Here is a 13,559-nt window from a genome sequence, read left to right on the forward strand (position 1 = left end):
GAGAACGAGATTCTGAGAACAAAGAGAGCGAGATTTGGACAGAAGCGTGGATATGTGTGTGAATTTGGCCACGATCTTAAAAATTCATAGAAAAAACCCTAAAATCGAATTACAAACAAAGAATGATGACGTAAGGGCAAAACGTTAGCCAAGATTAGGTGTCTTATTGAGAGGAATCCTTAAACCCTAAGTTAATTTAAAGAAGCCACCTGTACGGATGATTTGTCACACTGAGAAGAGCTCAAAACTACTATAAATAAGACCCTTCCTTGAAGATTAACCCATTCTCAAACAAATCTCAGTAACAAAGAATCATGTGAAAGAGTAAGTGTGAGTGAGGAAGTTTTGTGAGGTTAAAAGAAAAAGCTCGGTAAGGTGCTGCCCAAATTTTCTGACCAAATTTCCTTCTAGTTTAAAAAGGGAAAGCTCTACTGATCAAATCATAAAGAATAATAAGGAATAACTAGATCACAGTAAGTAGTTTATCTCACTTCTCTTTAAATGTCTATGGTAGTGTACCTTATTATGTTACATGGTTATGTTACTTATTATATTTCATTACATGTTTAGAACACGTTTCTCTACAAGGACCCCATGCATTATGTTGTTCAATGATTACGTTAAAATCAAGTTTTAATTAGGTGTAAGTTATGCTTTAGTCTAATCTTACGTTTATGTTAATGGTTGATTGGATGCGACTCTGGCGCCTACTGACTGCATGACCCGTTCAGATGGGTTAGTTTCCGCTTAAGTCCTCATCTTCCTAATCGGGTGGAAAATTTATGCTTCCAGGGCTGGCAGGGCATGTATGTTGCACCCCTCCAGGCCAATCTTACGTTATTTTTACGCTAGGAACTAGCAGGGTATGTATGGTTGCACCCCTCTAGTCCAATATTACGTTTATGCTAATGGTTGATGTTGGATTCGACTCTGGCCCTATTGACTGCATGACCCACTAATCATCAGATGGGTTTAGTTTCGCTTAGGTTCTCATCTTCCTATCAGGCGGAGAGATTATTGTTGGAAGGATAACCGGCCACCACATGTTATTATACGTTTTTAGTTCCAACCATATGTTTCATGACATATTGCTTGTGATTGTGCTCTTGGTCACTACCCTACGTGAGAACTACTTATTGGGTATATTATATACTCATCCTATATTTTTACAGACTTTGGTAAAGGACACAGCGTAGATGCAGAATTGGACGTCGCTAAAATGGCCAACCATCAAACTCACTATTATAGGCACATGCATTTTGTACCACCACGCTAATGTTTTATGGATCCTGGTGTTTTGATAAATAAACTTTTTATATAGCTTTTCTATCTAATTAATAAAATTTAGATATGTTCTTTGAAAATTCACCAAAACTCATCTCATGATAGAAAATTCTAAGTAAGCATGTCGTAGCGGTCGGATATAATGTGTAAGGATCCGGTCGTTACACAAACCATGAGCTTTACAAAGCTCAGTGAGTGGTATCACAAATACAAGTCTTTTACAGATCACAAGCATTATCACGAGGTTCCCATGCAAACTTCCACCATACCATGAAGCCTACCTACACACACCGTAGATAGTTAATATTCATATCTAAAAATATCAACCTATGTGCACATAGTTTCTCCCTTTCATAGGCTCAGAAGCTAGGCCCGTCGGCCCTCTGACCATCCCATTCAAGGTTTTTCCGTCCCACAGGCTTAGAGAACTAGACCCTCGGTCCCCTAACCATCCTGTAAGGATTTATTTTGGGCTCAGCTCTAGGTCCCCAGACCCCCTGACCATCCCAATGTCATACACATCTCATATCATAAACTACAACATATCAATTCAAAATATGCTTAAAAGAGAAAAAAAAGAAACCACTCACAGTGACCTGTCGAGATCTTTCTTCCCAGTTCACCCGGTTTCCCTTGTTCCTTCGTTGGACCCTATTCCAGGTTTAAATTTAAGCTTAGATTACTTACTCTTTTGGGTCTTATCTCAAGACATTCCCTTCTTAAAAAATGTGTGAAAATATCTTAACTATAATACCTTAATGTTTCGCCTTGAAATTCCTTGGCGAAAGTTCCGAGTCTCAAGTTTATTCCTCCTGGCTCGACTGTTTTCTCACTGGTGAGCACCTCTCGGTTTTCCTTGAATTTGACAGCCTTAGAGTTAGGATTTTATCAAGGCAGCCCTCACACTAAAACTACATTTAATTTAGAAACTTTTGGTTCAAAAGTCACCTAATTTGCACGAGTAGTTTGGAAAAGCTTCTTGCTTGAGTTGGGAGAGTTTAGGTCAAAAGTAGTGGAACCATTAGTCTTGTAAATTTAAAAAACAAAGCCATTTATAAGAGAACACATGCAAAATCCCATTTTGCATGTCTTCCATCTCAAACTCCACTAGCATGTAAACTCTAGGTGTCAAGCTTGAGAAGTGCCACTTCATAGTTCACTTAGTTAGCGGGAAAATCCAACAATTGGATTTTTCCACTAACTAATGTTTTATTAAAAAATGAAATATAATTTTTCAAATTTAGAAATTATTTAATTAAAACAATTTCAACTAAATAAAATAAAAAATTTAATATCACATATTAAATTGTTTATGACACCTAACTTTGATTAATCACATCAATCAAGTTTTAAAAAACACTTTTGCTAATGATCAAGTATACTCTAAAAAATAATTAATCAATAAATTAATTATTTAATTGTAAATTATATCTCATATATAATGCAATTTTCCTTTAATTTGAACATTTCAAATTCTTAATTCACCTAGTTCTTCAATTTTGTCTGTATTGAGTTAACAAGGAGACCCGATGGACCTATAAATCATGGGCTCCAACGATCAGAGACTAACCGGTCAAACTCTTTAACCTAGTTAATCAACATTCATTAACAAATAGGACTGTCTACTATAGCAAGTAGTTGCACTCCTATCACTGTAGATATATTATTTGTCCATTTGATATAACCATGATAAAGAAGTCAACCCTTCACAGGTTATTCGTAATAACAGCTGGGTCAAAAACTGTTTTACCCCCGAGATTACATCTTGCTCCTTAAGTCCCACTGATCCTCTAATGAACAATTGGTTTGTGATCCAATCACTAAATCGAGTCCCTCTTGGACCAATGAGAGGGTGGGGCCCCTCGTTCAAGACCTGAAGTCAGCAGTTAAGGGAACAACCTCTCTACTATCCCTAAAAACAGGTAGGAGTGAATTTCGTCTTGCACCCTATGTCCCCAGCTATCTACCCGATCTTACCCTTGAAATGGGGAGACTTATTGAGCCGGTGCTGTTGACCCAACCCTTACCCATGAAAATTTAAGGATAATCTCGAATAAATAGGAGTTCATAGTTAGCTTAGAATTACGGTCAAGTTACATAGGTCATCGCTTCGAAATAGCCAGTCTTAAATAGTAAACAATGTTATAAAGTAAGAGTGTCTTAATTCTTGGTCCAATCTTATGCAAACTCATTACATAGGACGCCCCCTCTCCTCATGTCAATATATGAACAAATCAGGATCACTTCGTTTGTAGCACTTTACAACAAATTGTAATAACTATAGTGTGGGTCGTATCCGATAGTATTACCAGAATAAGGTACCCAACCTTATTCGTATACTATAGACCATTTTGGCTATTTACTAAACTTGATCCACTCTTATGTCTCCACATAAAGTTCATGTATTCATATAATAGCCATGGATCTGTAGTCTATTGGATTCAGACTTTTCAACTCCAATTCACATATTCAATAGCAGTTTTATTAAATAAACGTCAATAACATCTTTATTGTATAACATTACAAATTGTGATTTTTCGGACATGCAATCCAAAAGTAATGTGGGATGAACACCTAGCAAAATTATTTTGATCAAATCCACTAAAAATTGAATTTTTCCACTGAGTCAATTTTGGATTTTCCCACTAAATTGGTCAACTAGCCAAACTTTGACTCTCAAAGTCTATAGTTAACATTTTGACTTTGTCTCAATTTTGACCCAATCAACAATTTTTATTTTTATTCCAATTTTGACCTAGTAAAATTTTTTCACTTTTATTTCATTTTGACCTAGCCAACTATTTTCACTTTCATTCTAATTTTGACCTAGTCAACAATTTTGACTTTCGTTTCAATTTTGACCTCTTTAATTTAAAATTAATTTTGACTTTCATTCTAATTTTAACTTACATAATCAAATCAAGTAAAGCGATTCTATGTGCCAAATCTCGAAAATATCTATTAAGCCAAAAGTACCCAAATGAAATATACAGTACTAATCTCATGAAAACAATGCAAAAAAGCACCCACCATGTTCTCTATTTTTTTTTTGTTTCGTTTCCAAAAACCAAAAAATAAAATTGCAAGAATTGGCTCTTATACCAAATGAAGGGAATCGAAACTCGCAGTCTGGACTTTATATGGAGATGTAAAGATGGATCAAGTTCAAGTAAATAGTCAAAACGATCTATAGTATATGAATAAAGTTGGGTGCCTTATTCTGGTAAAACTATTGGATGCGGCCCACTCTGTAGTTGTTACAATTTATTGTAAAGTGCTACAAACGAAGTGATCTTGATTTATAACACTGTTTATGCTTTCTATAACACTGTTTATGCGGCCCACTGTGTAGTTGTTACATGAGGAGTGGGGGCATCCTATGTAATGAGTTTGCATAAGATCGGACCAAGAAATAAACCACTCTTGCTTTATAACACTGTTTACTCTTTAATACTAACTGTTTCAAATTCAATGACTTAGGTAACTCAACCTTATTCTTGAGCTAACTATGAACTCCTGTTTATTTAGGGATTATCCTTAGATTTGCATAGGTGAGGGTTGGCTCAACAGTATCGGCTCAATAAGCCTCCCATTTCAGGGGTAAGATCGGGTAGATAGCTGGGGACATAAGGTGTAAGACGAAATTTATTCCTACTCGCTTTTAGGGATAATAGAGAGTCGTTCCCTTAAGTGTTGACTCTGGGTCTTGAACAAGGGGCCCCACCCTCTCATTGGCCCAAGAAAGACTCAGTTTAGTGATTAGATCACAAACCAATTGTTTATTAGAGGATCAGTGGGACTTAAAGAGCAAGATGTAATTTCAGGGATAAAATAGCATTTGATACAACTGTTATTACGAACAACCTGTGAAGGGTCGACTTACTAGTTATGGGTAAATCAAGTGGACAGAAATATATCTACAATGAGAAGAGTGTAACTATTGGGCTTTTGTAGAATGATTCGGTAGTTAACGAATGGTGGTTAACTAGGTTAAAGAGTTTAACTGGTTAATCTCGGATCGTTGGAGCCCATGATCTGTCAGTAGGTCCATAAGGTTCCTTTACTAGCTCGTAAATCTTGGATTAGTATGTTGAGTGAATATGAAGTGTTCAAATTCGTTTTGGGAATTCAATTTGAAGTGTTCAAATTAGGATTTGAATATTGAATTGTTCAAATTCAAATTAGGGTTTGGATAATTATATTCAATAACATTAATGTTTAATTTATCGACATTAAACGTAATTGGAGAGATTAAAAATATTTAAATGATGATTTAAATATTAATTACATGAATAGGATTCATGTATGAAATATGTGTTTAATTAATTTAATATTTGATATTAAATTATTATGTATCTAATTAATTAAATTTGTTTAATTAATTATTTAATTAAATCAATTTCAATTTAAAAAAATTCAATTTGAGAAATTGAATTTTTTTTATTTAATTGAATTGTAAATTAAATATAATTTAATTGAAATTGAATATTAATATTTGAGATAGTGGAAAAATCCATAGTTTAAAAAGCCTAGTGGAGTTTCTCCATATTTAGACACCTATCCCACTAAGTTAGTGGACTTTGATGTGTTAATCAATATTATAGGATGGTGCTTGCATGTATTAGATACATAAATACTTCAATTTTTGAAAATGGAAAGGGGATTGCTTGTTGAACTTCAGAGCTTTTTTAGTAGAAAATTGTTTATGCTTAACCCTCTCTAAACCCACTTCCATTCCCCTCAAATTTAAGTTCCATCACTCCAATCCAAGTTGGAGAATAGTAGAGAAGACTCTGTTTGCTTCCGCATTATGCATACTTTTTCCATCAATGTATACGTGTAGTGGTTGATGACGAGTTTATGGTAAGATGTAGAAACTATAAACTGCTAATCAGGTTTAACAAGTGCTAAGGAGACAATTGCATAGGAACATGTTGGATAGTAGTTGTCATAAGAGGGTTGATGGCTGCTGTCTTCACATTCTTTATCAAGTTTAGAGGGTAATCTAGGAGGGGTGTGACAAGTACAATGCGTGTCATATTTGTAATGTCACCAAGATAAGGTACCTAGGCTTATCCATCTACAATAGACCATTTAGATTATCACTTAAACATGATCTACCTGTATGTCTCCACATACATGTTTAAGTTTCATAAAGTAACCTTGGATCTTAGTTTATTGTATTGAATTAATACAGTCTAAACATTAATAAAATATCTCTTATTTTATTAGATATTTGATTTGTATTTACAAACTTCAAGACATATGAGATTTAGGACATCAACTTCAACAATCTCCTACTTGTCCTAAAGCGAGTGGGATGTATAATATCAATTACATTGTAATGAATAGAGTATACAATATCAACCATAAGTGAGATGTACAGTATCAAATACAATACAATAAACTAGGGCATACAGTATATCCAACAACATTTCCCACTTGCCCTAGATTAGGTGACCCATATCTCGTAGACCCATGTTCTATAGGTGACCCTAAAAAACTTTAGCCGTGAAAACCTTTGTAAATGGATCAGCAACGTTGTTCTTTGAGACAATCTGTTTGACAGTCATATCTCCCTGTTGCACAATCTCCCTAATGAGATGATACTTGCGCTCAATGTGCTTTCCTCATTTGTGACTATGAGGCTCTCTGAAGTTTGCCATTGCACTACTGTTATCACAATAAAGGGTGACGGACAATGTCATGGTTGGAATGACTTCCAGATTTTCCAGAAAATGTCTAAGCCAAACAACTTTCTTAGCAGCTTCACAAGCACCTACATATTCTAACTTTATTGTGGAATCTACAATGCATCCTTGCTTAATTCTACGCCATGCTATACCTCTTCCATTCAGAGTGAACACTGATCCTGATGTATATGTCTTGAAATCCATATCAGTCTGAAAATCAGAGTCAATGTATCCTATAAGGATCAAATCCTTAGCACCATACACAAGCATATAGTTTCTTGTTATCCTAAGATACTTGAGAATGACTTTAACCGCTATCCAATGATCTAATCCTGGATTAGACTAGTATGTACTGACCACTCCCACTGCATGGCAGATATTGAGCATAGTACACAACGTGGCATACATAAGGCTACCTACCGTAGAGTGTCTCATCTTCTCAACCTCTTCAGGTGTCTTAGGACACTATTCCTTAGATAGAATAATTCCATGCTTAAAAATTAATAAATTCTTCTTGGAATTCTGCATCGAATACTTGACAAGCATTTTTCCAATATACGAAGCTTGAGACAAGGCTAGCATTTTTTTCTTACAATCCCTCATGATTTGGATCCCTAGAACAATATCGTGTTTCACCCAAATCTTTCATTTGGAATTGAGAAACCTTAATTTTAGTTAGAAAACCTATATCATTTCCAATGAGTAGGATATCATCCACCTACAACACCAAGAATGCTACTGAATCGTTAATGATCTTCTTGTAAACACAAGGTTCATCAACATTTTGATTAAAGCCATAAGTTCGCTGTGTCAAATCTCATATTCCAAGATCGAGATGCCTGTTTCAATCCATAGATGGACCAATTTAGCTTGCAAACTTTTTGCTCTTAACCTTATACTATAAATCCTTCTAATTGAGTCATATAGATAATCTCTTCAAAATTACCTCTCAAAAAGGTAGTTTTGACTTCCATTTGCCATATCTCATAGTCATATGCCCAGTCATTTTGCATCGAAAGCATTTATTTTCAACACTCTTTGAATTTTTATCTTGTAGAGATTTTACTTTGTGATCATAATTTTGTGTGATTCTTTTGAAATTTAAATGATTAGAATGACCACCACGAAAATAATAATTATTTCTTCTTCTGCCACGGTCACGACCTCTCATGTTCCAACTTTGAGGGTTATCTCACCTTTTTCAAGCTTTTTCCAAGAACTAGTTTCTTGAAACAAGAAACAAATATGATTAGTGGCTCTTGAATCTAGTATCCAGGTTGAAGTATCATATTCCACTAAACAAGTTTCAACGACCAGTAAATCATATTTACCTTATGCCGTTTTCTCAGCTTTCTTCTCTGCAAGGTACTTTGGGTAATTTCTCTTCCAATGCCCGTTTTGGTTATAGTGGAAACATTTTCATTTATCCGTATCCTTCTTTCCCTTTCTTATCTTGGGAGCCTATCCTTTCCCCTTATTTTTCATTTGTGCTTTAGAGGGTCCAGCTTTGTTTTTAGAGGACAATCCTCTTATAAATTTTTTCTTAGTGGTAGCAACATTTGCTTCCACTTCCTTCCCTTTACTTAAAGTAAGGTTTTGGAATCGCTGGAGCTCGTTAAGAAGGATAGTGAGGTTAAATTCTATCTTATTTAAAGACGCATTTGTCTCAAAAGGTATAAAACTCTTCGGAAGAGATTGTAAGATAAAGCTAACCTGATTAGCCTCATCAATGGGTCCACCATTTACTTCAGCGATATTGAAGTACATCATCATGTCCAGGACATGTTCTCTAACAGAGGTCCCCTTCTTCATCCACTTTGTGTAAATGTGCTTAATCGCCTCGTGTCTAAAGGACCATGATGGTTGCCTAAACATTTCTCTTAATGAATCTATTATCTCTTTAGTTGTAGCTAAGGATTCATGTTTCTTTGCCAAAACATCAGACATGCTGGCAAGAACGTAAACACGGGCCTTTTCATTGGCTTTGACTCATCGATCGTATACTTCCCAAATAGTTCGGTTAGCATTTGAGGCTGGGGCTTGAGGACATTCCTCAGTTAAGATAAATCTTAGATCGTCAACTACCAGTATTGTGTTTAGATTTGATTTCCATACCGAATAATTATCGTCGTTTAGTTTCTCGGAAGCTAAGAGTTGAATTATCGAGCTATTCATGCTGAAAAAGATAAACATATTCTTTTAGAAAAACTATAATCACAAAGAAACCAATTTAATTTAGCAAAAAAACAATAATGTACCCTTCATTATTATATTTTGCAACCTATTTCAAAAGTTTAGAGTAACCTCCACCGAAGGGTAGTCGATTATTCCTCTTTTGAACCAAGACAATCTTAACTAGATGCTAACCCCAGAATAACTCTTTATTCTCATAGCACTTTAGTTATCGCTACTTTGGTCGAGAATATACTAACATCTTAGTAATTCTTGTAAGTGTAACCTTCCATTTTTGGATTTTAGAGACCAGAATCAACATGCTCCCGAAAGTGGAAAGTCAATATGAAAACTAATCTAAGAGAGCCTATCTAAATTTGGAGTTTGCGGTGTTCCGAATCCTATAATACAACCCTCAGAAGGGAAAGGTCGCTTCAGGGCAGACATGCAGGCGCATTATAGGAATCTCACGGTGTGACCTAATGGAAGAGACCGTGGAATATGTTGTTACATACCTCTCACCCACTTACTATGAACTACTTCCCCTATTCACCTTGATAGTGATCCATGCAAACACTCTTTGAAGGGAGTATGCTCCTAAGCACAACCCAAAGCCCTGCATGGACCTCACGATGTGAACTCTTAGGGACGCTAGAGCTAAAAGTACACTACTTCTCTCTAGCTGAAGTGTTCTATAATGGTTTAGGGTATAAAAAAACTTAGAGATATATTTCGGCTAAATTAAACATATCCTAAGTCTAGGTAATAGATCCATGTATAACTCTTGTACTGGATTTTAACCTATGATGTCTAGGTGATAAATAAATTTTATTACCTCACATCTCTCACGCATGCTCATTAAAACTAGGGTTATTTGACTTAGATGCCAGTTTGATCTCCAGGTAGGAGGTGTTCCATAAACCATCATCTTAAGAACCCCCAACCTTAGACAAGATCTCCCCGGGTAAGTAAATAACTCTTTGTTTAACAAGTAATCGACCTATTCTAACTCTTTTAGAAAAACCGATTAAAATTGCACCAATTTAATCCTAGGTGAGCATGCAACTTTTACCTTTTTTGTAGATTTTAAGGTCTAGATTATTTTATAACAATTATAAAAAAAATATAACCATTATAACTCTAGAATCATACATCTAGAACATACATCCATACTCAATGATCATGCTTTAATATAACACTTTATATTAAAAAAAACTTAACATGCATACTATATACGTTATAACAATTATAACATATATCAAATGCATGTACATGTTAACCTATGGTGGGATTTTAAATCTATATGGCATACTATATGCACAACAAGATTCAAAAAATAATTAAAACATACATCAACATGCATAATTAATTAAACACCCTAAAATGGATTGGTTTTGGCACTTAAATTAAGCCAACAACTAAATTATTACAATAATAATTTGGTGTAGTACAAAAAATCGCTCTCGAACCAGCTTCAAACACTTTTGAATCAACTCGAACCGGCCCAAAAACTCCAAAACCAAGTTGAACCGGTCAAACCGGCTCAACAGAACCAGTCCAGACCATCTGGACCAGCTGGTCAACGCTTGTAGGGGCAGTCAACGGATGCTGGAGTGTGAGTCAGCTAGAGTGGGCGGAGCGCGCGAGTCGGATCCGGGCAATGGGTCGTATCTGGGAGCATGTGTCGGGTCTGGTGGCAATTTCGGGTCTGTGACCCAATTTTCTTCAAATTTAAAGTTGTCCTCTTTCCCGGAACCGAGCAATTACAGCCTAATTTCAACTCTAATGAATTTAGCAAATTTACAGACCCTTTGCTACACATTAATGCTCATAAACATGTGAGCAATTACAAATTAATACTACAAAAAAAACTTAATTTAATTGCCAAAACCCTAAAACCATTTTAGTTTCCAATCTCAATTTTATCTAATAAATTGATACCCACCACATGCAATTGAGTAAAATTAAAACACGCTTTGATACCACATGATGGAAAAATGGGCATGCGCAATGGAATTGAGGACCAATTTTACTTTAATTGTACAAAAATAACATACAACCCTAAATTAATTAATTAGGATTTTTTTGAAATATTACCTTTGAAGCTCCCGAAACACTTCTATCTTTGCCCGAACACGAACCAGACAATCACTAGAGCTGACCTACTATCCTCTGGACTTAGAACCGGGTTGTGAGACCCGATGGATGAAGAAACCGAGAGAGAGAAAGAGATGAAATAGGAGATGGATTTTTTTGGGTTGGGTTTCTTTTTTCAACCCAATTTAGAAACTAATTTTTGGCAAAATGTCAAAAGTTATCTATCCAATTTGAAAGCCCGAATTTATAGAAAAAAACCATGCAAAAATTGCATGAAACAAATTCATAAAAACCCAACACCTCAAAATCCACTATCTAAGTGGGCTTGATGTCTCCACTATAAGCCAACACCTAGCCTACTATCTTGTTAGTGGAATTATCCAATAAAAGTTTGGATTTTCCCACTAACTTTAGTCAAAGGGTAAAATGGTCATTTTGTCAAAGTCATATTATGACCAAAAAGTCAACATTTTGACTTTTATGATTTTTTCTGTGTTGTCTAATTTTGACCTCCCGCGCATGAATCCATATTCATTTTCTCGAAATTCAAATAACATTTGAATATAAGGTCGGTCAAAGTTTGACTTTTCAAAGTCAAAAGTCAATTCTTTGACTTTTTACATCTTTGACCATTTCTATTATTTCCGAGCTTCTGAATATGAACGTATTCATATTCTTGATATTTAAATCACATTTAATCATTAAAGTTGTATCTCTAAACTGAAAATCGACCACTATATCACATATACTTGTCAGTTTCTCTCTCTTCACCTCTTTCGAACAATTCGAATCATTCTATCATACTGTTCTAAGTTTATTCCATATGAGCTAGTAGAGGAACCTAATGGACCTATAGATCATGGACTCCAACGATACGAGATTTAGCTGGCTAAACTCTTTTAGACGGAGCTAATCAACATTCGTTAACTAACGAGTCATTCCATTATAATCCTGTAGTTGCACTCCCCTCACTATAGATATATTTATGTCCATATGATGTAATCATGATTAGTAAGCTAATCCTTCACAGGTTGTTCGTAATCTCGGCTGGGTCATAAAAACCGTTTTACTCCCAAGACTATGTCTTATTCCTTAAGTTCCACTGATCCTCTAATGAATAACTGGTTAAGGTCCAACCTTTAAACCGAACCCCTCTCGAGCCAAGGAGAGGGTGGGGCCCCTTGTTCAAGACCTGGATTCAATACTAAAGGGAACAACCTATCTACTATCCCTATAACGAGTAGGAGTGAATTTCGTCTTGCACCCTATGTTCCTAGCTATCCATCTGATCTTACCCCTGAAATGGGAAGCTTATTGGGCCAGCGATAATGAGCTCCCCTCACTTATGCAAATCTAAGGATAATTCCGAGTGAACAGGAGTTCATAGTTAGCTCAAGATTAAGATTAAGTTACTAGGTCATAAATTAACAAAATAAGCCAGTTTTATGCATAAAACGGCGTTTAGAACGTAAAAAGTGACTATTTCATGGTTCAGTCTTATGTAAACTCTTTACATAGGATGCCCCCACTTTCATGTCTCCACATGAACGGTTTAGGATCACATTGTTTGTACTAACTACAGAATGGGCCGCGTCCATAGTGTCCCCAGAATAAGGCGCCCAATCTTATTCATATACTATAGACCATTTTGGCTATATATTTGAACTTGATCCACATTTATGTCACTACATAAAGTTCAAACTTAAACTTAATAGCCTCAGATCCTTAGTTTATTGGATTCATGAATATAGAATTTAATTTTACTAAATATTTTCAATAACAGCTTTATTGAACAAGAATATGATATTACAAACTACGAGTTTTAGGACATAAAATCCAACACATTTCGTGGTCCGATTTTATACAAATTCTTTGTATAGAATACCCCGCTCACATTTCTCCAAATGAACATTCAGGATCATATCATTGGTAGCACTTTACAACAATTGAATGAACTTATCAAAGACACTACTGAAATTTTAACAACAATTGTTGAAGAAGAAAACAATTCAACAAGAGTTGTTGATATTGCTTCATCAAGTCAAACACATCCTACTCAAGAGTCGAAGGAGCCTCGACATAGTGGGAGGGTTAGAACTTAACCTACTCACTATTTGGGTTTAAATGAAACTCAAAGTATCATAAAAGATGATAACGTTGAGGGTCCATTGTCTTATAATAAGGCAATGGAAGAGGTTGACAAGGATGAATGGATTAAGGCCATGAATCAAGAAATGGAGTCAAAGTATTCCAATTTTGTCTAGGAAATTGTAGATCAACCTGTTGAGGTAAAACTTATAGGTTTCAAGTGGA

The sequence above is a fragment of the Benincasa hispida genome, chromosome 10 (genome assembly GCF_009727055.1).
Source record: "Benincasa hispida cultivar B227 chromosome 10, ASM972705v1, whole genome shotgun sequence".
Lineage (NCBI taxonomy): Eukaryota > Viridiplantae > Streptophyta > Magnoliopsida > Cucurbitales > Cucurbitaceae > Benincasa > Benincasa hispida.